The sequence below is a fragment of the Eretmochelys imbricata genome, chromosome 1 (genome assembly GCF_965152235.1).
Source record: "Eretmochelys imbricata isolate rEreImb1 chromosome 1, rEreImb1.hap1, whole genome shotgun sequence".
In the NCBI taxonomy this organism is placed as follows: domain Eukaryota; kingdom Metazoa; phylum Chordata; order Testudines; family Cheloniidae; genus Eretmochelys; species Eretmochelys imbricata.
In genome coordinates, this window is record NC_135572.1 from 156,578,003 (window position 1) to 156,600,517 (window position 22,515).

At 43.4% G+C, this 22,515-nt stretch overlaps 1 protein-coding gene across 5 annotated transcripts in view; it reads left to right on the forward strand.

Moving 5' to 3' along the window:
• KDM6A (lysine demethylase 6A) overlaps positions 1 to 22,515 on the forward strand; it is a 274,824-nt gene that overhangs the window by 107,978 nt on the left and 144,331 nt on the right. The gene's annotated exons all lie outside the window — the stretch shown is intronic.

A 22,515-nucleotide genomic window follows, 5' to 3' on the forward strand; every position in this document is an offset into this window, starting at 1 on the left:
ATATTGTGGTCACTCCCTCTTAAGAAGAAGGAATAAGTGTTTGAGATGGGTGATAAATGACTGGAGGCATGTCTGAAACAAAACATTAGGTCTGTTTAGAGAAGGGGACATTAAGAGGGGACACAGTAGAAGTTTATAAAACAATGAACAGATTTCTATCAGGCATCTTATTCTTTCATGTAGTATAAGAATAAGGGGAAATCTGCTGACACTGAAGGGCAACATACACAATATAAACAACTTGTGGAACTCATTGCCACAAAAGACATAATTGAAGTAAGATACTGGCAGAGTTAAATAAAAGGAGCAGGCTAATCTGCATGGACAAAGAGAGTCTACAGCAACAGGAGATAGGATAAAATTTATAAGGAATATATGCCCTTCTGCTTCAGGGAGTAGAACTAATCACGAGCATGTCTATGCTTCAATTAAAAAAAAGCCACCGTGCTGAGTCTCAGAGCTTGGGTCAGCTGACTCTGGCTTGGGCTGCAAGACAAAAAATCGCAGTGTAGATGTTTGAGCTCGGGCTGGTGCCTGGATTCTGAGACCCAACCCCCTTGTGTGGTCTCAGAGCCTGGGCTCTGGCCTGAAGGTCTACACTTCAGTTTTATAGCTCCACACCCTGACCCCTAGTCAGCTGACCCAGGCCGAGCACAACCATGTTGCATGTCTTTTATTGCATTGGAAACATACCCTAAGTGATCATGTTTAGGACTACCTTCCAAACGTGCCAGTGTTGGAGTTTCTTCTGCCTTCATCTCGTACGTGTTAGAGGCACAAGAGTGAACTAGAAGAATCACCAGTCTGGTTCAATACAGCTATTCATCATAAGAGTAGTTCAAAGTATCAGAGGGGTTGCCATATTAGTCTGTATCCACAAAAGTAACAAGGAGTCTGGTGGCACCTTAAAGACTATTAGATTTATTTGGACATAAGCTTTTGTGGGGGAAAAACCCACTTTTTCAGATCCATGCATCTGAGGAAGTGGGTCTTTTACCCACAAAAGCTTATGCCCAAATAAATCTGATAGTCTTTAAGGTGCCACCAGACTCCTTGTTATTTTTAAGAGTAGTTCAGAGATCCTATTTTCCATCAGTAATTAATTTTTATTGTCAATTCCCTCCTGTCAATCAGGCACTATAGCATTGACTTGCTAATTGAAGGGGAGAGTGGCCAGAGTGGTTGAGTGGGAGTGGAGTAAATAAAACAGTTTCAGGAGTAGCTAAAGAAGGGGACTGAGTAGAGCAATTTGGCACTGAGAAAGGAGAGGATGAAAAGAGAGAGATGAGATTGATCCACTGAAATGTTGCATTTTTTTCTTCTACCTGTAGCATAGGCTGTGGGTATAATAGGCCAGGGGAGGTTGAGCCTCTCCTGGCACAGCTGCTGAAGGCAGTTGCGGGTTTGGTGGGGGAAGATTTTGCTTATTATGCCCCATGCAGGTTCTGGGACAGCCAAGGAGGCGATATCTGCAATTCAGCTTCCTGGGTTCATCAGTAATTTGGACTCCAAGAAGATTCCTGATGAACCTGGGAAGCTGAGTAACACATACCATCTCCTCAGCCATCCCAGAATCTCCATGGCACATATCAAAAGCTCAGGTTCTTCTTCCGGAAGGGAAGAGACAGTAACTTCTTCCGTGGAGCAGCTTGGGGTCCGGAAAGGTGCGGCGTGGCTGGGGGGCTCTGGCTGGCCTGGGGCTCCTCTGGCTGTGAGGTGTAGGGGGCCCTCAGGGGTCCAGGTGGCCTGGGGTTCATTTGGGGGTTGGGTGGGGGGGAGACTGGGCTCCAGCTGGCCCACGGCTCCTTTGGTTGTGACGGGGGGTCTCAGGGATCCGGCTGCAGGAGGAAGGGGCAGAGCCCGTGATCTGTAGGCTTGCCTTTGTAGGTTACAAGCTCCTTTGGACAGGGGCTGTCTTCTATATTCAGGACTAGAGATGGAAAGCTGTTCTATCTGAAAATTTTCAACCCCCGGGAAATGCTGATTTGATGGAATCAAAACATTCCTCAGGACTGGCTCTCTGGCTGCCTTGTTATTATCTAGTCGCCCAGCTGGCTTCCCTTGCTGCTGAGCTGTGGGACTGCTGGCTTGCCTGCTGTATTGTATTTCATTTTATATTTTATTTTACTTTACTTTTACTTGTAATTTTTTATTTGATCAGTTACTATGGGAAATAACCAATTACCAGTTAGAATATTAATTACCAAACCAATTAAAATTGACTACAATATTAATTTAAATAGTAAGTAATTGACAATTATATATTTTATATATTCTATTTTAAAAATAATTTAACTCTAATTTTAGAATATAAAAATAAAAAATAAATTATAATTGAAACTTTTTTCAGGTCCTAGGTTGTATCATATTATGACATGATATATACTCAAAACACTTTTACTTGTATATTATAATATAAATTACCATATATTATAAAGTCAAGTCAGTAGAAGTGAAATGAACTCTCATTTTGATTATTTCCAAAACAATTTCAGAATTTCATTCCATGAGAAACTGATTTTTTGTTTGGTTTCAGACAAACAGTTTTTGTTTGTTTCAGTTTGGAATTAAAAATGTGAAACTTTGGACTCTTCCATGGAATGGAAATTTTATGTTCTACCCAGCTCTTTTCAGTACTTAGCACAGGTCCTCTAGCTGCTGTTGTAGCAAACAACAAAAATTACAGTATTTTTTTTCTTTGTTTCTTCTTTCTGTTTCTCACTTTCTCGCTAGTCTAACACTTTGCTGTTTTATATCTGTTCCACCTCTTTTTTTGTCATTCTTTTTATTTAATCTTCTGCCCTCCCATTTTATCTGGCGTGCCTGCAGAAGAGGAACTTTATAATTAGTGATATTCAGGCAATTTCTCCCACACAATAGTAGTTTTCCATCAGTGGGACACTGACAAGGGGATAATGGTACATGTTGTAAACTCTGTGGGATTCTTATATTTGACTGAAAATGGGTGTAGAGAAATGGTGGCTTGAGAAAATGAGATGCCTTGCCAGATTCAAAGCCCATTCTAGAGGATAAAATTGTATTTTCATTAAGTGTTTATATTGTCTTTGGAGACAGAATGTATAAATACATTGATATGCACATATATTTAAAATTATATATGTGACTAAACCATAATATATTCTGTATTTTTTTATAAATATAAACTGTCCAAAATGAGGTTTGAATTTATTTTGTTACCATTAAGAAAACTGAGGTCCAAATAACACACTGACTAATCTTTGGAGAGACACAATATCCTTTTGACTGAAACAGGATGAACAAAAAAAAACAACCGAGGAGTCTTCGTGGCACCTTAGAGACTAACAAATTTATGCCCAAATAAATTTGTTAGTCTCTAAGGTGCCACGAAGACTCCTTGTTGTTTTTACTTGTACATACTAACACGGCTACCCCCTCTGAAACCTGTCAGGATGAACCAAGTGATCCTACATGTAATTTGAAGTAATCCTTTTAATAGTGAAGGAAAACTTTAATTGCAGCTGTTTTAGATAAGTTTTCTCATGTTCCTGTATGCCTATTTGTTATGCGTACTGATTTGTAAACTAAAAGACATATTAAGTGTTACTAGTAGCTTTATATTATGGTAGTCTGAGAGATTCCATAGTTGAAGTTTCAAAGCAGTTTCTATTATAAATTTAAGGATTAAAATCAATTTTATTTTACAGAAAGGGAATTTCAGGCTGAAATTTTCAAAAGTGGGATGCCAGAGGATGAATTTTGTGTGTTGTGTGGGTGAGGAGAGGGTGAAATTTGAAATGAACAGGAGCATCTGTTCTTGAAGGATGTGACCTCAAAAATTACTTTCACTTTTGGAAAAGTGTGGTGGGTTTTTTCCTTGCTATTGTGTATCTCAGAAATGACCTGATCTTAGAACGATACATTTATTATATTCACTAAATCTGCAAAAGGGTAGATTGGCTGAAGCAGGATAAATAACTTAAAAGTTATTTGCTTTAGGAGAAAAACTTCGGGAGGCTACACAACACCTCTAAAGTTGACTTTATACTGCTCCATGTGTCATAGTCCTAGTTTTCTGCTCTTGGGTGAGGTTTTGTAAAATCTAAACATTTTCAACGAAGCAAAACAAATTAGTTTGCTTATATCAAAATAGTGTTCCAAGTCTTAATGCAAAGTACATAAATTAATCAAATTTACATTATGAATAATATCCATATTTAATAGTCTGCCATATCAGCAAAGAAGTGTTTGCAATCTAGTGATGCATTGAAGTAGGAGGCAGGTATAGAAGTCAGTTGGTGTTCCTTTATTGCACATAACCAAGTCCAGTTGTGAATAAATTATATGCTCCAGGAAGTGTTGATGTCAATGTAATATGAACAGTTTTATAAAGTATCAGTTCATCCTCGTAGCATTCCATTAAAGTTGCTACGTAGTTTTAGTCTTTCATATTCAGGTATTCCATATGAAGAGACCACATCTCACACAATCTGTTATGCTGTTCTGGTAATTTGGAGCGGCCTGTAATAATTAATACTGTATGTTGATTGGATTATTGTATTGTGTGCATACAGTATGTTAGTTCACTAGCATCTTTGTCAGGAAATGCTTCCTGGGAGAGGAATGTGAATCCTGCTATGCCACTCTCTTAAAACGCTTGGTGGACAAAGCTGTAGTCATTAGCTGTGATATATTGGCTATACCCCCTACTAGGCATTTCTCCAGGAATGCTGTAGCCCTAGTTGAAGGTCCACAGGGAGCTCAAACCCTCAAAAGGTTTAAATACTCACTCTCTCTTTAATGTATCTGTGATTCTTCCCTTCTTTTGGAGCCATGAAAAGTGATGAATCCAGTGTCTCAGATCAGACTTCTTAAAATAAAGTATTGTTTAATCACAACAGCAGGAACACATAAATAGAGAAAATATCTTTAAAATGATAAAAAACAGTTTTTTGACATCTCTATCTAGGCCTGCTTTACCCCAGATCTCCCCTTCCTTTGGAGCCTATAGGTCCTTGGAGCCTATAGGTCAGACTGCTCAACGACAGACTGCCTCGGTCTCCCTCTTAACCACCTTATTTCTTAAAGAGTGAGTTTTAAACTTTTGAGGGTTTGAGCTCCCTGAGGACTTTCAACTGAAGTTCAACAAAATTATACCTTTTTTTTCCGACTTTTTGAAGAGTCCTCTGTTCATGCTCATTTGTAACTAAAAGTGAATTAATTTTTGGTCTAAAAACTTATTAATATAAGACAAAGTAACGGTGTACTACCCTGCATTATTTTTTTAACGTTGAGAGGAACACTTTGGAGTTACTCACTATGTAAATACTAACTACTTATCTGTTGGAAATTATTTTGAATTTGTTCATCTGGATGATATGTTAATAGATGTATTAGGAAATGTCAGAGAAGTGGGCTTTAGTAGAATTTGTAAACTTTAATTGTTTGCACAGAGTTTGTAAGATTCAGGTACTGTCCCAGTAGAGCTTTTGAGCCCTGTAGCTGTGGTATAAGAAATTAAAATCTACAACACACATCCTGGCATTTGCATTAAATAGGTTACATTTTTAAGGTACTTAAAATTCAGAAGACGCTTTGCAAACTTACAGATTTTTCAAGAGTCTTAGAACTTGATGGATGAACGTGGAGGAGCTTGAGTGTTCCCAGAACCAAATAGATACTGCCCAATTGTACTGCTGCATTTAGGTTAATATTTGTATTTTTAAGTTTGTCAGGCATTCTTAGAGCATATGGATAGCTATCCTTTTTTTAGGATTAGTACAAATCTAAATAGAGAAAAAAACTTAGAATTTTTTTTCTGCTGAAGCTGGTGGAGCCTGTTAGTTCCCAGAGGCACATAGCTGTTTGTGTAAGAGTCTGAATGGAATGTTTTATGCAACACTGATTCTCCAGGGAACTGTTTTTTATATGTTGAGTGTCTGGAGAAATGATTAGGTACTATCAAGTCTCTTGAGCCTTATCTGAAACTTCATCTTAAGATGTTAAATCATTAATTATATCTTAGTATGAAATAAACATGTTCACATATTCTGTCAAAAAATACTTGATGCCATCATGATAAATATTTTGGGAAACGCTCAGAAATTTACTAAATGAGAAAACTGAAGATACTTAAGGCTTTAGTTGGTTGTGTATACAGTAGCCAGAACCATGGTATTTCAAATGCACAAGGCACTCAAATTCTGTGGCCACATACTCTTCCTTTCTGTGAAAGGAAATCCTCAATTCTGCAACAGTGTTAATTAGGTTAATTTTTTTTCTCTGAATACATGCCTTGAGTCTTAGCATATGCCCCAGCACTCTTATCCAGGGTTTTCAGAATGCAAAGCAGTGGTAACTTAACTATTTCTGTCCAGGCAGTGTCAGGAATAAATCCATAGGGACAGAGCCCCACAATCTGATAAAATGATTAGTACAAACAAGAGTGCTTTTAGCCTAAAACTGTTTTTTATTAGGTCTCGAGCACACACATTTGTTGTTGCAATTGGTTCAGAGCACCCCAAACATTATAGTTACCCAAAGTCTGTGATGATTTTGAGTGATCATCAGCCAGGCTTTCAGGGGCCCTCCTTCTGTCCAGCTGATGGGGATTTTAGGTACCAGCTCATGCCCAAAGAAAAGCTTCCTTGTACTGCTCCAAAATGCATTATTTTTTTTAATCTTTTATAGCTAACTTAAACAAAGCACATAACTCATGGTAACTGTTAGTCTCACCATAGTAACCCCTAGTGCAGAGGTGGGCAAACTACGGCCCGCAGGCCACATCCGGCCCACGGGACTGTCCTGCCCGGCCCCTGAGCTCCGGGCCAGGGAGGCTAGCCACCGGCCACTCCCCCACTGTCCTCCCTCCCTCATAGTGATGCTGCCATGTGGGTAGCGCGGCTTGCGCCCACCCACCTCTCAGGCTTTCCAATAAGCCTGTCCTGCTGCTCTGAGCGGCATGGTAAGGGCGTGGGGTAGGGGGGATTGGAAAGGGGGCAGTCTGCCCCGGGGGGCAGTCAGGGAACAGGGGGCGGTTGGATGGGGCGGAGGTTCCGGGGGGGGTGGTGGTGGTCAGGAGACAGGGATCGGGGGGGTTGGATAGGGGTAGGGTCTTCGGGGGGCAGTTAGGGATGGGGGTCCTGGGAAGGGGCGGTCAGAGGACAATTAGTGGGGGGGGGGGTTGGATGGATCTGGGGGCCGGGGGGGGCTGTCAGGAGGCGGGGGCGTGGAGAAGGGTTGGGGCAGTCGGAGCAGGGGGGTTGGATTGGGGGCAGTGTTCCGGGGCGGTCAGGGGTGTGTGGGGGTCCCGGGAGGGGGCGGGCAGGGGACAAGGAGCAGGGGAAGTTGGATGGGTTGGGGAGTCTGAGGGGGAGAGTCGGGGGCAGGAAGTGGGAGAGGGGCAGATAGGGGGCAGGGGGCAGGCTGTTTGGGAAGGCACAGCCTTCCCAATCCGGCCCTCCATACCCTTTTGCAGCCCCGATGTGGCCCTCGGGCAAAAAAGTTTGCCCACCTCTACCCCAGTGGGTCACCAATTCTCCTAATTTCAGCAAATTATTCATCTTATTATCAAAGCATTTCCAGTATTTCTAGTCATAACAAAACTTATATGTATGGGGCACTCAAAAAAAAGGTCGGCTGTCCAAACATCCCTTCCATTCTCATGATATATTAACTCTGTCCCATCCCACCCATTCTGATTAGCAGAACGGTAAACATGTTGCTTTTTGGCCTTGCCTCTCAGAGCCCTAAGATTATTCCTAGCTATGTAGTATTTGGTTTTCAGGTAGCAGTGACTGGACGCACAAAATGCTGACTGCAGTTTGGTCAGGTTCTGGGGTTACAGCACTTGGAGGCATGTGATCACATCAGACTCTAAACTTTCCAAAGAAGTTTCTAGCCCTCATAGTTGTGGAAATAAGTTTGAAAATGTGACCCGAGTGTAACCAAAGTAATGACATATACTTTGTCTTTAGAGAGTTTGAAATTATAGCTCTGAGGGCTGTGAACTAGCTAACTCACTCATCTCCATGGAGTGTTAAGTCCAAAACCCACTGCACTGGGAGATCCCACCAGTGCTATTCCAAAGAGAAGAGCAGAGTGGACCTGGCCAGTTCACCCACCCAACTAGGTACACTTGAGCAACTAGAATAAATCCTTCTGCCGTCTTTGCCTCTTGGGGGGGAGGAGAGGAGGATGGAGGGGAGATCTTGTTGCTTTTCCTGCTGCTCTTAAGAGGGGGGCAGCCCCATGCCACTACCGATTTCTCTTTGGGAGGGCCCCTCCCCACATCCATTAAGTGGGGTTGTGGCTGTGATGCTGGGGCAGGGTCATGTGGTCGAGTCAGAGAGCCCTATGTCATGATGTATCCAAAAATCTCTTAAACTGCCACATGTTCTTCCAAGGCTGCACAACGTCAAAGATAGGTAGGGGATGGCACTTACGAAATAGGAGAGTTTAATTCCTGCTTTGTCTCCTCTTTTTATGGGCAGCAGTGTTGGCGAATGTGCTGTTTTTGTAATGAATTTCCTGTGTTGCTTTCACCATAAGGAGAAGCTGTGTCCAGGTCCTTGTGGTGCAGAGAACAAAATGTTGGGCATCTCGACCCAGCAAAAAAAGTAGACTTTTTGTGCCCAAAATGCAGAACTCCATGGAAGTTTGGCAAGATGCCAAATTCCATGGAAAATTCAACGAATGTGAAAGTGCAGAGTACTAGAGACCTTGATATGGTAGTACATTATTTGTATTGCAATAGAATCGACAGGTGCCAACTCACACTCTGGTTTCTGTTGTTTGAGTGACTCTGAGAATTGAGGCAAAGAGCAATTAAGTTCACCATGGTCCCACAGGAAGTCTATGGCTGAGCCAAGAATTGAATGAAAATCTCAAGAGCCCCAGTTTAGTCCCTTAACTAAAACACGATCCTTTCTTTCTAATTTTATGCAGTTAAAAAGAATTTTGTAATGACATTGTAATTTTGCATCCTTATATCTGTGATCTTTTATTAATTGTCCAAAAACTTAATGTAGAGGTGAGGTTATCTGATGTTCTCATGCCCTTTCAAAACCTCTGTCCTCTTTGGGCTTTGCCCCAACACATCAGTAACACATATTTCATAGAATCTTAGAATATCAGGGTTGGAAGGGACCTCAGGAGGTCATCTAGTCCAACCCCCTGCTCAAAGCAGAACCAATCCCCAATTTTTGCACCAGATCCCTAAATGGCCCCCTCAAGGATTGAACTTACAACCGTGGGTTTAGCAAGCCAATGCTCAAACCACTGAGCTATCTCCCCATCCCGTTGAACTCTACTAGTCTGTTTTGAAGGGGAAACAGAAATGGGGGCTGGTATGGATGTGGGAGGGGCCTTTGGGAGAACAGGTGAAATCCCCTAAATTCTCCATTGCATAGGTGACACCCTTCTTTTCTGCTCACGTACTCGTGCACTGCTCTGACCACCTCTTTTCCCCTGGAAGCAGTAGGCTTGAACAGGAAGGGTGGACCTGGTGTCCCTTCCTGCATGCTTGAAGCAGCATGGGGAAGAAGGAGGTTCTGGGTTCTTTCCCCTGATCAAGGAGCAGTGTGGGGAAGAGGGCCTATTGCATGTTTTAGAGAAGGTGTTTTATTCCTTTCAACAGTGGAGGTGTTGACAGTCTTTTAGTAGGGGTATTAGGTGTTCTCTGCTCTTTTACCATTGAAGAACATGGATAGTTCACATGCAGTACCCCTAATCACCATTGATGCCTAGGCTGAATTCTTGTAAGGGGAGGATGTTTATAGTTTTGTCATGGCATCAGCTCACTGTACTTTGTGGTCTAACACCATCCTGGATGCAGGTGATCTTCTGTGTTAAATAAAGAGAATAATTCCTTCCAGAAATAGGTAGTTCTTCAAGTAGGTCTGCAGATTCCATCGTAAGTATGCATGCGTATGAGATTGCTACTCAAAAGATTTTCAGTGTCCACTGGAGGCTGTGTGTGCTCCCTGTGCTACCTTGTGCTTCTGTATGGAGGTGTAAAGTGCGGCGTGGCCATGGCCCTTCCCTACTTCCCTCTTACCACCTATGGCAGTGAGATGGAACACCGGAGTCTGACCCATTATCTCTTAGTGCTTGCTAATTCTACTTGACAGCTTTTCCACTTGATAATTATTTATGTAACTGGAAGAAAAATCTTCTCCCTCAATTAAACAAATTTGGAACCAAAAAACCCAGTACAGTCCAGTTAAGTGCGTAGTGCTCTCACCCTAATGGCTGACCAAAATCTGCATCAGTTGATGGACTGAGACCACTCATGGACAGCCACAGCAGATGCCTCTCTGGGTGAGAGCCACTTTCCAGACATGGTTTGTCATTTCTTCTCATCTTGGATGCTAGTCGAGAGATGCCAGTCTTAAGCTCCATTTGTTAGAGCAATTGATGAGTTACCTTAGAGTCTGAAGAAACACTTATCAATTTCTTCAGTGCCTGAGCAGTCTTGTTATCTGAGTGCCCCTTCCAGTGGGCATGCAACACAGAATACTGACATCAACAAATCTTCAGTATCAAAGAAAGATCCAGCAGAGAGAAGCTTTGCACAAAAACTGGCACCGACAGAAGGTGATCTGAAGCAGGCCAGATGGAGCTCGCTGTCTCACAGGGATGTCGAAACAAACCTTCCAAATCACCTAGAGAGAGAAGGGTGGAAGTGGAAGGGTGAGGTGGAATTGGCCGCAGCTGTAGTGTCAGTGAAGTATCACAGACTGCAGTGCTGAAAACCATGCAGGCATAGATGTAGCTCTATCTGTAAGAGTGTTTCCTGGTACCAGCTAGAGAATCCCACCTCTCTCCCAGAGTCCACATTGGCATGGAGGGCCAGAGCTGGCACTGGAAGAGATGCTGATACAGAGATCACTGTATATTTCAACACTGTCTCTGGAATAAATGTATTCCTTAATAAATAAATGTCCCAGTCACAAGGCCATGATTTTTTTTTTTAATTTTATTTGGGGGGTGGGGGGGAGACCTGATGGAAATGACCAGAACAGTCTTCACCAGGGCTCCCAGCTTCAGCCCTGTTGGGGGTGCCGGGAATTGGGGCTTGAGCCCCAGCTCCTGATTTTAGCCCCATGGGCAGTGCTGGAGGTCAGGCTTTGGGTTTTGGCTGTGGGGCTCCCCAGCCCCCTTGAAAGGGCTCATGGACTCACAGTTGAAAACCGCTGACCTAGCAGACTTAAGCAAGCATTTAGTTACCAGTTACAAATGGTTGCTGCAAAGGTCCATCACAGAGCTGATATTCATGGGAGGTTTCTCACAATAGACCTGTACAGCACCAAATGTCCTAACTTTTGCTTCACTGGGGCTTGAGTTTGGGTTCATTATAAGGTTTCTTTTTCCTACTGTGGAATCAAGGCCTTGCTTATGCCTTTCACACCATTCCCCTGATTCTCAGGATGATGATCAAGATCAGGTGGTACAAAACCACACTCATCATTGTAGCTCCTTACTGGCTAAGACAGTTTTCGTTGACGGGCATGTCCCCTTAACCTCCCATCTACCTTCCAGGCTGCCCAGATATGATATTGCAGAACCGTGATCAGATTCTTTATCCAGAGCAGAAATCATTGTATCTGACAGCCTGGATGTTGGCTGGTTGATTACTCCCTATAATTCAGGAAATCCTTATAAAGAGCTGGAAACAGTCTTTATCGGTGGTAATGTTCAATAAAAAACTTATTCTTCAAAATGGAAGAGGTTCTCTACATGGGTAGTTCAACCCAACATGGACCCAGTACAGACTCAGATATCAAAGATTCTCTCTTATATACTGCATTTAAAGTATGCTGGCTTTTCATTTAGCTCTTAAGGTCCATCTTGTGGCAATTTTGACTTGTCATGAACCTTTACAGTTGTGCTCAGTCTTCGCACAGCTGATGGTATAACGTTTGTCAACGGCCTGTACGTCGTTATGCACTGGTAAGAGGACAGAATTCTGCTTGGAACCCTCCTCCTCCTCCTAAACCTCATGGACCATCCCCTTAAGCCACTCTGAGAATGAGGAGGTTATTTATCTGTAACTGCAGGTTCGTCAAGATGTGTGGTCCCCATCTGTATTCCACTGAGGGTTATGCGCATACGCTGTGCTCCCAGAGATAGAGCTTTTCAAAGCAGTAGTGTCCATTGATCCACACATGTGACCCTGCATTGCCTTGTGGTTTCGCACCAAGTCCTCCCCTGGAGCAGTACCCAGTGCACTTAGTGTTGGTGTGAGATGCAACGAGGTCTCTGACCGGAGTTCCTCATTGACCAAAAGTGTCCGCGATTACCATATCATGCAATTTTCATTTGTGGTCAGTTGCAAAATTCCTGCTGAGAGCATCAGCTGTCATGTTTTGAGTCCCTAGTAGGTAGACTGCTGATGATGGTATGGTGTGCAATGCACCATTTCCAGAAGCTCACTGCTTCTGCTCACGGTGCTGGGGACCATGTGCCTCCTTGCTTGTTTATGTACTGCAAGCATTGTTGTCCAACATGACAAGAACGTGACAAGAATGAATGGACGATAAAAAATATGTGGCACACCTTGCATACTGCCCAAATTTCCAGGAGGCTGATGTACATCTTGGCTTCTCAAGTGGTTCAAGTTCCTTGTGTCGTGCAAGTCTGCTCCCCAGCCATTGAGTGAGGTGTCTGTTACAATTGTCATGGGCCATCAATTCCTGAGCTTCCTTTCTGCATTGTGCTGCCAGTAACCAGTCATCCAGGTCAGGCAAGACAAGGACTCGTTGCCATCGGAGGTGAGATGCTACCAGGGAGAAGACTTTTTTGTGAAGACTTGTGGAGCAGTGGTGAGTCCAAATGGGAGGACCCTGGATTGGAAGTGCCGCAGATCCCATGAACCTCAGGAACCATCTGTAGGTTGAATGGGTGTCAACATGGAAGTAAGCATCCTGCATATCAGGAGGTGTTAACCACATGCTTTTTTCTAGCAAGGGACTGATGACCATCAGGTGACTATGCAGAACTTCGGTTTGTGAATTGAACAGTTGATGTGTTGGAGATCCAAGAATGGTCTCCATCCTCCTTTCTGTTTGGGCACTAGGAAATATCTGAACAGAACCCTCTGTCCTGAAAAACTGCAGGGACTGGCTCCACTGCTCTTCTCTGCAGGAGGGAGTCCACCTCCAGGGTAAGAATACTGTTGTGAGAATGATCTCTGAAATGGGCTCAGGGAGTGGGTGTTTAGGGGAAGTAGCATTGTAAACTTGATTATATAATTGTGTTGAATGACATCCAGGACCCACTTGTCCGTTGTTGTGCTCCATGCTGATAGAAAGAGTTTGAGACGGCCCCTAAAAGGGGTGATTGGCAATAGTGTTGGGGTGCGAAGTGGTTGATAGCTCTCTAGATGCACTCAGAAGTATCACTTATGTGAAGATTGGGCTTGCTGCATGGACGGCTGCATTAGTGGACCAGGCAGATGAGCCTGGACCTTTGGGCGCTTCTGTGGAGGGTTTGTAGGATCACTGGTAGTAGAACTGGGGAGGTTCTATAGTGTTGTTGTGTATGCAACAGGCAGACAAATTTTCATTTCGGCACTGACGTATATATGCCATAAGATCGCAGGGTGGGTCTAGAGCAGTGGGGTGCACGCACCCTCTGGGGGTGCGAGATGCCCTTTCTGGGGGTGCAAGACATGTATTTATTAACATTATAAATTTTTTATCTAGATTTTTGATAAGGGGTGCGAAAACATTTTTTGATAAGGAGCGCGAGAACATATTTTGAAAACCAAAGGGATGCAGGCTGCAGTAAAGGTTAAGAACCACTGCTCTAGGGTCTTTCAGTGAGTGTAAGGAATTATCCGTCTTCTGGTTGAAGAGGTGTGATTAATCAAAAGGGAGGTCCTTGGTTGTGCTCTGTATCTCCATTGGGAAGACAGAGGAATGTAGCCAGGATTCCCTCCTCATGATGATTCCACTCGCTATTATATGCAAAGACATGTCCGTGTAATCAGCCGCAGTCTGAAGTATGGTCCTGGAGACCAACTTTCCCTTCTCCAAAATAGCTTGGAAGTGGGCATGATCCTGCTGGAGTAGTTTATCTGCAAAATCTGCCATCTGCCCATAGTTAAAGAAGTCATATTTGGCCATCAGTGCTAGGTAGTTCGAGATATGGAACTGGAGGCTGGCTGAAGAAAAGACCTTTTTACCCATAAGGTCTAACCTCTTGCCCTCATTGTCAGAGGCGTGGAGCATTGATGTTGTTGCCCAGCCTGCTCTGTAGCAGCCTGGATCACCAGGGAATTAGGCGGAGGATGGGAAAACAAACTCAGACCCCTTGGGGAGCACATTGTCCCTCTTTTGTGCCTACTTTGGGGTGGGGATGCACATGGCCAGGGTATGCCACATGGCGTGTGCTGGTTAGAGAATGGTGTCATTGATCGGTAGGGCCAATTTGGTCAGTATTGATGCATGTAAAATGTGTCTAGTAGTTGATACTGACTGTCCTGAACTGTGGACACTCGAATGGGCACTGAAGGGCATTAGCTATCCACCTGAGCAGCTCGTGAAATTGACGGCAGTCATCCAGGGGAAAGGAGGGTATCGACAACAGACTCCTTTGGGGATGATGATGGGAACCTCTCTGGATCCTTTGGTACCATCAGAGCTAGGCTGACCTGCGCATTGTCCAGCCCCGGTTCCGAACATTTATTCAATGAAGTACAGAGTGGTGAGCCAAGGGATTGCTCCCAGGTTGAGGAAGGCAGTTCTGAATGTGAATTTGGGGTCATGAATTCTAATATGGCAAACATGGTTGAGCCTGATGTTCTGTGGTGGTGCTCCTGGAGCCAGGTACCAGTGGCTCCTTGGCTGAGACTAGGGAGTGTATTGCTATGGTGCCGTTGGAACTCTGGTAGGTATGCTTTTGGAATGGAAGCAGCAGACCAGGTGTAGTGTCCAAAGCCTCCAACTCAGAGGAACCACAGTCCAGTATGAATGGGGGCTCTGACAGAATGGGGTATGCTGTAGGAACATGGACCAGAATGCACAGAGATCTTATCTGATCCAGGAATAAAAGTTCACAAGGGCAAGGAGCACATCTGAGTCTCCCCAGCATTAATGGCACCCAGTCCATGACAGAACCATGTAAGGGGGTCTGCCTTGGTACCGACAATTCACACTGCACCAGCAGAGCCGATGCAGGGCCCAGGACCAATGGATCCAGTGAACAGTGCGATGACTTGTTCCTTTTTTTGGGCCTTGGAGAGTGTCCCACCTTCGTGGCCAGAACTCGTGGATGATGCCCCCTTTTTCTTGGATCTGGAGGAAGCTTTACTACTATGCTTATGTGTGTGCTTCCGTGTTTCATGGCTAGGCACTGACACAGGGGCCATAGGACTGGTACCCGTGGATCTGGACTGAGATGCCACAGTATGAGGCGCACTCCTGGATTGCTCAGGCTGATGTACGGCCCCTTGGCAATCTCCAGGAGATGCTTCTTAAAGTGTAAGGCCTGACCTTCCTGGTATGGTCAGGGAAAGAGAGGCAGATAGTACACCTGGACGTGATGTGGGCTTCCTCCAAGTAGTACAGACGGTGTTGCTGCTCGTCAGTGAGCAAAAATGAGTAAGGGCAGGAAGTGCAGACCTTGAATCCCCATGTCTTTGGCATATCCGGTATCCAGACGGGTGCTGGGGACGGGGGAGGAGAGGTTGGTGGGAAGCTGCTGAAGCAGTGTCCAAAAGTCTTTAATCCTGCAAAAATTACTACAAACTCTAAAACCGCTACAAAATCAGTAAAATCTGAACTATATACAAACAGATTTTTTTTTCTGGAAATCTGGAATTGCGTCAAAGAATGAAAGAACAAACAAAAGCTCCGACTCAGACCATGCAGCAGTGAGAAGGAACTGAAGATGCGGTTGGCCTGCCCTGCCCATTATTGCCTCAGGCAAAACCAGGAGGCAATGCAGGGACGCATACGTGGACAGATGGACACTACTAGTTTGAATAGCTCTGGTTCCAGGCGCATGGTGCATGCGCATAAACCTCAGTGGAATACATATGGGGCCATCACTTAAAGAAGAAGCTCCTTTCATCGTCTTATCCTGAAGATGGATTTTTCTGGTTGTCCTCACCTCAACTAGGAGAGTCAGTGAGCTCCAGCTTGAACCAGTTAGTTAACTTACTGGTCTTCTCAAAATGCCACTCTGCAGCAGGAGAAAATAAACCCACTGACCTTTGCCAAACATTGGCTTTAATTAGCTACCAGGTCTGATGCCATGTTTGGTAGAATGGTTCAGCTAAGTCAACTGAAGCTCCTCAGATCGCACCATCCTGAGTGGACACTGCTTACCAGTCACCTACAGTGGGATTCACACTGATACATACTGAAAAGAAAAGTGGTTACTTTCTTTATAGTAACTATGATTCTTAAGGTGTTGTCAGTGTCGATCCCATGAACAGCCTTGCATTCTGGCTTTTTCAGTGTCCTCAGCATATGGCATTCTGAATATGTGTGGGAACTAGGGAATGGTTGCAACAGCTTCACCCTTTATGCCCTCACATGGGAGCAAGAGGAGGTAGAGGGCACATGCATGGCTCCAGTAGACCCTGATGCTTTAAAAGGATGGCTGTTGTGTGCATGAAAGGTGTGCACCTACAATGGGATCCACAGGAATAGTTTTTTTAGAATTCGTGTGTGTTCGTTCGTTTAAATCATATTTATCAGTGACAACTTTCTTCCTTCCAGCCTTCTCATGTAGGTTGTCTAAGAACTATGCTGATCTTTGAGTGCATTGGAGTAGAAGAGCGCAGTTTGGTACTAGTGTCTATAGTGATAGTAATTAGAATAAATGAAGCATTACAAATAATTAATTGATTTCATTGTTGCATAGACTTGTGTATAAATAAATTTTGAGACTGAACAAAGTCTGCAAAGCAGAAGAGTGTAGTGTCATCCAGCAGCGTCTGTAACCATGACTGATACTATTTAGATTTTATTTCTGGGATTTGTGACGTCATCACAAAGTATCCTCATAATCCCAGTATTGTTCCCTCCACTGCTTTGAATTCTTTGATTTCTGGTATTAAACACAATTTTTAATGTCACAAGAAGTTACCTTGTCTTCTTGTCTTCCCCCCCCTTGCTGTAACCTGGAAATGACCAAAAGAAATAGGACCATTTAGATGTCTGTAGAGCTTTCATGTCATGTTTTAAATAAAAATGAAAATCTTGAAAATCACCTCCTCTCCCGCCGTTATCTCTAATCCAGCTGGTAGGCTGAGGGAAGACACACAAATCTTAATTACTGGGTTCTTTGGAAGGTTTATAGATGCATACTGTAGGGTCTAGGGATCAATCGTAGATTACTAGTCATCAGTGTTAAAACCAAGATCGGCAGTTTTTAAGCACTTTTTCTAGTTTTCATCAATTTAAATTTTCACAGTCCTGGAAAATTACTGAGAGATTGGCTCAAGGTAGACCCAGGAAGAATACACGGAACTGCTAAGTGTGTCCATGTCCTCCCCTCCTCAGTTTCCTATTTATTTTAGACCTGTGGTCGCAAAACTTGGTATTTCATGAGAACCCAGCTTGGTTTGTAGACTCTGTCCTGCTGTTTAGTGTGCAGGTCTAAAGAAGAGGGGTGTTATCATATAGTCATCTTGACTGTTACGGAGCATATCAAATTCAAAAGTGTTTTCTACGATTTGGAGAGCCCCTATGAGTTGGTGTGACTAAGTGGGCACAGAGCTGATTGAGGCTCCAGGGATGGGGACAGCTTCGCTCTGTTGCTGCTGCTCCACAAGCAGCCATAGTGTCCTCCATCCTCTTCCCTTTTATTAAAGAGCTTGACACCCTCAAGCTGTTCGAAGGAAAATTTGTAAGAATGTATCTTGGCTTTGCCTATACCTTGGTCAAACATAATAGAATGAGCTTTCAGACACTGTCTACAGAAGGTCTTTTCTTCTTGTATCAGGACTTGTGGTTGGGTACACTTTTTATATGGTTTACGTGTTGACCTCTGAATAGGGATCCCAGCCTACCAGTTTGGCTGTAATAGCACCCCGTAATAGCTGTATTCCATCAGTGGGAAGCCTGTCCTGTTCTTCCCAGGTTTACCACGGCAGTAGCATACTATTGGCGTTTCCCTGCTGCCCAGGAGAATTTATGCTAGGTTGTGGGAGTGGCTGAGGAACTTGTGGCTCCTCCAAAACCTCTTGTCTAGGACTAGTCTTGCCCTCTCCCCTTAAGAGTTCCAACTAGCATCCCCCAGGTTGGGCATCCCCTTGTCTTGTGTTCCTGGGTTGGGCATTCCGGGTCTGACATTCTGCTCAGGGAGGTCTATTCCTTTAACCTCAAAATAGACTTTGCTCTCTTCATTGCCTCTCCCATGGAAGATGTCTGGAAGTGCCTTACCAAGGGTGAAATATCCACAGATAGGACTTGCTAAATAAATAAAGGACTGCTAGTTGGATTCTGTGCTTTGCAAATTGTTTACTGTAGGTGCAAGGAACTTTCTTTTTGTGTCTTTCTCAGTTCAACTGTTTTTAACAACTGCCCAAGGATAGTGCTATATACTGTTCCACTACTTCAGTCCTGTCCTTTTCCTCAGCTTATAGTTAAAGGATGCTTGAAAGGCATCAGTAATGTAAGAATAAAATCATCATAAATGATCTGGAAAAAGTGGTAAACAGTGAGGTGGCAAAATTTGAAGATACAAAATTACTAAAGATAGTTAAGTCCCAGGCAGACTGTGAAGAGCTACAAATGGAACTCTCAAAACTGGGTGACTGGACAGCAAAGTGGCAGATTAAATTTAAATTTGATAAATGCAAAATAATGCACATTGGAAAGCATAATCCCAACTATAACACACAAAATGATGGGGTCTAAATTAGCTGTTACCACTCAAAAAAGAGATCTTGGAGTCATTGTGGATAGTTCTCTGAAAACATCCACTCAATGTGCAGTGGCAGTCAAAAAAGCTAACAGAATGCTAGGAGTAATTAAGAAGGGGATAGATAATAGGACAGAAAATATCATGTTGCCTCTATATAAATCCATGGTCACCCCATCTCAAAAAAGGTTGGACTCAGAAAAGATTCCGAAAAGGGCAACAAAAATTATTAGGGGTATGGAATGGCTTTCATATGAGGAGAGATTAATAAGACTGGGACTTTTCAGCTTGGAAAAGAGATGGCTAAGGGGAGATATAATTGAGGTCCATAAAATCATGACTGGTGTAGAGAAAGTAGATAAGGAAGTGTTTACTACTTCTCATAACACAAGAACTAGGGGCCACCAAATGAAATTAATGGGCAGCAGGTTTAAAAAAAAAAAGTGTTTCTTCACACAACACACAGTCAACCTGTGGAACTCCTTGCCAGAGGATGTTGTGAAGGCCAAGATGTTAGCCGACGGCCAAGGATGTTTGGTGAGGTGCCAGCTATGCCCGTTTATACCATCCGTGGCTTTAACCGCTAGGACGCACTGTCCCTTCGTGGCGGGCAGCCCGGGCTAGGCTGACGGATGCCCCAAGGTCCTAACCACCCGTGACTTTAATTGCTAGAGCTCAGAGCTCCTTCGCAGCGGGCAGTCAGTACTGACTGACAGGTGCCCCAATGGCAGCACTAAGAACCTCTCCACACCCGTGACTTTAACTGCAAGAGCTCAGAGCTCCTTCGCAGCGGGCAGCCAGGATTGACTGACAGGTGCCCCAAGAGTTTGCCCCGTGGAGGCGGCACAACTCAACGCTAGGCTCTTAGTACTCTCACCTAATGGCCAGGCTTCAGAGCCAAAATGGCTGAGGTTCTTTAATTGTGTCGGCTGCTTTACAGTAAACCAGAGAAAACAAGTCAGGCTTATGCACAAATGGTTACCAAAATTTATTAAGCTAGATTCTAATCATGTGGTTACAAAATTGCTAGTGCCTACTTATTTAAATGTAGAGATGTTACACACACAAACAAGTTACAAAACTGAAGCCACAATCCCAAAGAAAGAAAACAAAGTATAGAGCTCTATTTCAAAATATGTGTACACTAAAGATAGGAGATCAGGTGTGGGTGCTTCTTACCCTCCTTGCATCTCTCGATTCCAGCGGTGCCAAGCCAGGATCGGTCACTCAATTCCACGGAAAGACGAATAAGGGACAAGGCTTAGGGACCCTCTTAGCTGCAGAAGCCTTGGGAGGCTGTCACTTATCTGACCAACAGATAGATAGTGAAAAGCACTCAAAAATCATGGTGCTGTAGGTCCCCTACTTATACCTCTGTACTCCTTTATTCTCTTTCTCCTTTCTTATGCCAAATTGAGGCTGGTCTGTCTGGGTGACGCCAGCTTTCGCAAGAGTAGTTTACACTTGCAAGGGAGAGAAACAATAAGTGTCGACTACTGGACATTTCTTTTATAAGGGTAAATATTTTCCCACCTAGGATGTTGGTGTGTGTGCATCACGCTATTTAGTAGGGGCTAAGAGCCATGACTGTCACAGGGCCTCTGCCTGCTGTGAGCTTAATCGTTGTATCTGTTCCCAGAGGCACATTGTAGCAGCACACCTGTGCTTTTCACAGCTTCAAAGGCTGTGCTGGAATATATGTTAAGTGCCCTGTTCCGGCTTCCTCCTGTGTTTCCAGCAATGCTGGTCTGAGGGGGGGGAGGGGGGGGACTGGCTGTCTGGCTACACAAGACCATAACAGGGTTCAAAAAAGAACTAGATAAATTCATGGAGGATAGGTCCATCAGTGGCTATTAGCCAGGATGGGCAGGGCTGTTGTTCCTAGCCTCTATTTGCCAGAAGCTGGGAATGAGTGATAAGGGATGGATCACTTGATGATCACCTGTTGTGTTCATTCCCTCTGGGGCACCAGGCACTGGCCACTGTCGGAAGACAGGATACTGGGCTAGATAGACCTTTGGTCTAACCCAATAGGACCATTCTTATGTTCTTATTTAGGGATCTTTTATCCTGGTTGTGTTCAACCTTTTCAACCGGAGGGCCAGAAATACTTTAAAAATGTCAGTTGATACTTTTGTACAGCTCATAGTTGGTTTCACAGTAGCAGGACTAGCAGCTCTCTCTGCCGCTTATATGGTATTACATTCTGTTTAGGTTCTTTTATAGGACATCTCACCATAGTTTATGCTAATAGCACATAGTATTCCCTGCATCTATTTGTTGCTGCAGATGTGGTCCTACTCAACTCCTTTTGAAAGTGTCTTGTGATGTGGGACATTCCCTCACCTCACTCTGGAACTATATGGAAATTGTGTATGGTGCAGACATAGGTGGGATCCACTTGTGTTGTTTTACTCACCGGCACTGCTCCTTGAACTGCATTGGATACCAGTTGTCTTCTAGTTGGATTTCTGTCTTGATTGTGCCTCTTCCTGTGAGGTACCACCACAGGTGGGAATATCTAAGGCAGATGAATCAAAGGATCCCCTCTTAATATAAATAGGATGAGGTTAGACACACGATGCTCCTGAGGAATCTTTGGCTATGAAACTTCCCGCCGTCCTTGAGTCCATCAGTGCTTGATGATCCTCCAGCACATACTCAAACTTCGGCTTGTTTTGGTTTCTTAATATGAATAAAAACAGAATTGTCTGTCATTTTTTAAGACAGTCCTCAAGAAACATGTTGTGGGTAGTGTAATCAAGTTCTGTCTTATAACCTGATGGTAACCTCCAATACAAAAAAACTTCAGTATGTTACTGCTGCTGCATCATCATCATGAAGTGATTATTTATGTAATAGTTTCAGTTTTTTAAGTAAATATAAGGTAATCGTTTATCAAATTACTTACACTTGCTTAATAAATGTCCAATTAAAAAGCCTTAAATTTTGCCTTATCACCTTGGGATCTAAGGATCAATTTCTTTAAAAAGAAGAGTCCCTTAGAAAAGGGTTACGTTGCGTAGGTGCAGTTGATTCCCCATACCCTCCCCCCATGTAAATAGTATTACAAAGCAGGGAAATAAATTAATAGACTTGTGAATTGCAGAAAAGCTACTGATAAATTGATTGGTGAATAAGAAATATAATTACTTGTTTGGAATCAGAGCTTGATGGCCTTTCCCCTAGTATTAGTGACAAATGGACTTTTCTTAAGCCAAATTTCAGGCTTATCTTAGTGGTATAGTAGTTAAATACTGAAATAAAAAATTGTATATTCTAAATATACTACTTATAGTAGTATATATTTATAATTATGACTATAGTAGTATGGTATGTTTTGTCTCATCTTCCCATTTTAAACTGAGGACGTCTGTCCATCCTACCTTCCCCTTTGTTCCTCTAATACAAAACAGAATATCCCACTTCAGTAAGAATGCTCAGATATTTTTGTTATTAAATGGCTCTATAAGTAGCATTTTGGTCTCAAATTCAGAAAGAAAATTCAGGCTTTCGGGTGAATCACATTTGTTTTTAAATCTGCTCCCCTCTGGCCCCCTATCATGTTGAGAGCCTCCCTAAATAGAATAGCTGATATTGGCGACAGCCTTTCTATCAGCCATGTGTTTAAGAATGTGCAAAAATATAGGTTTGAAG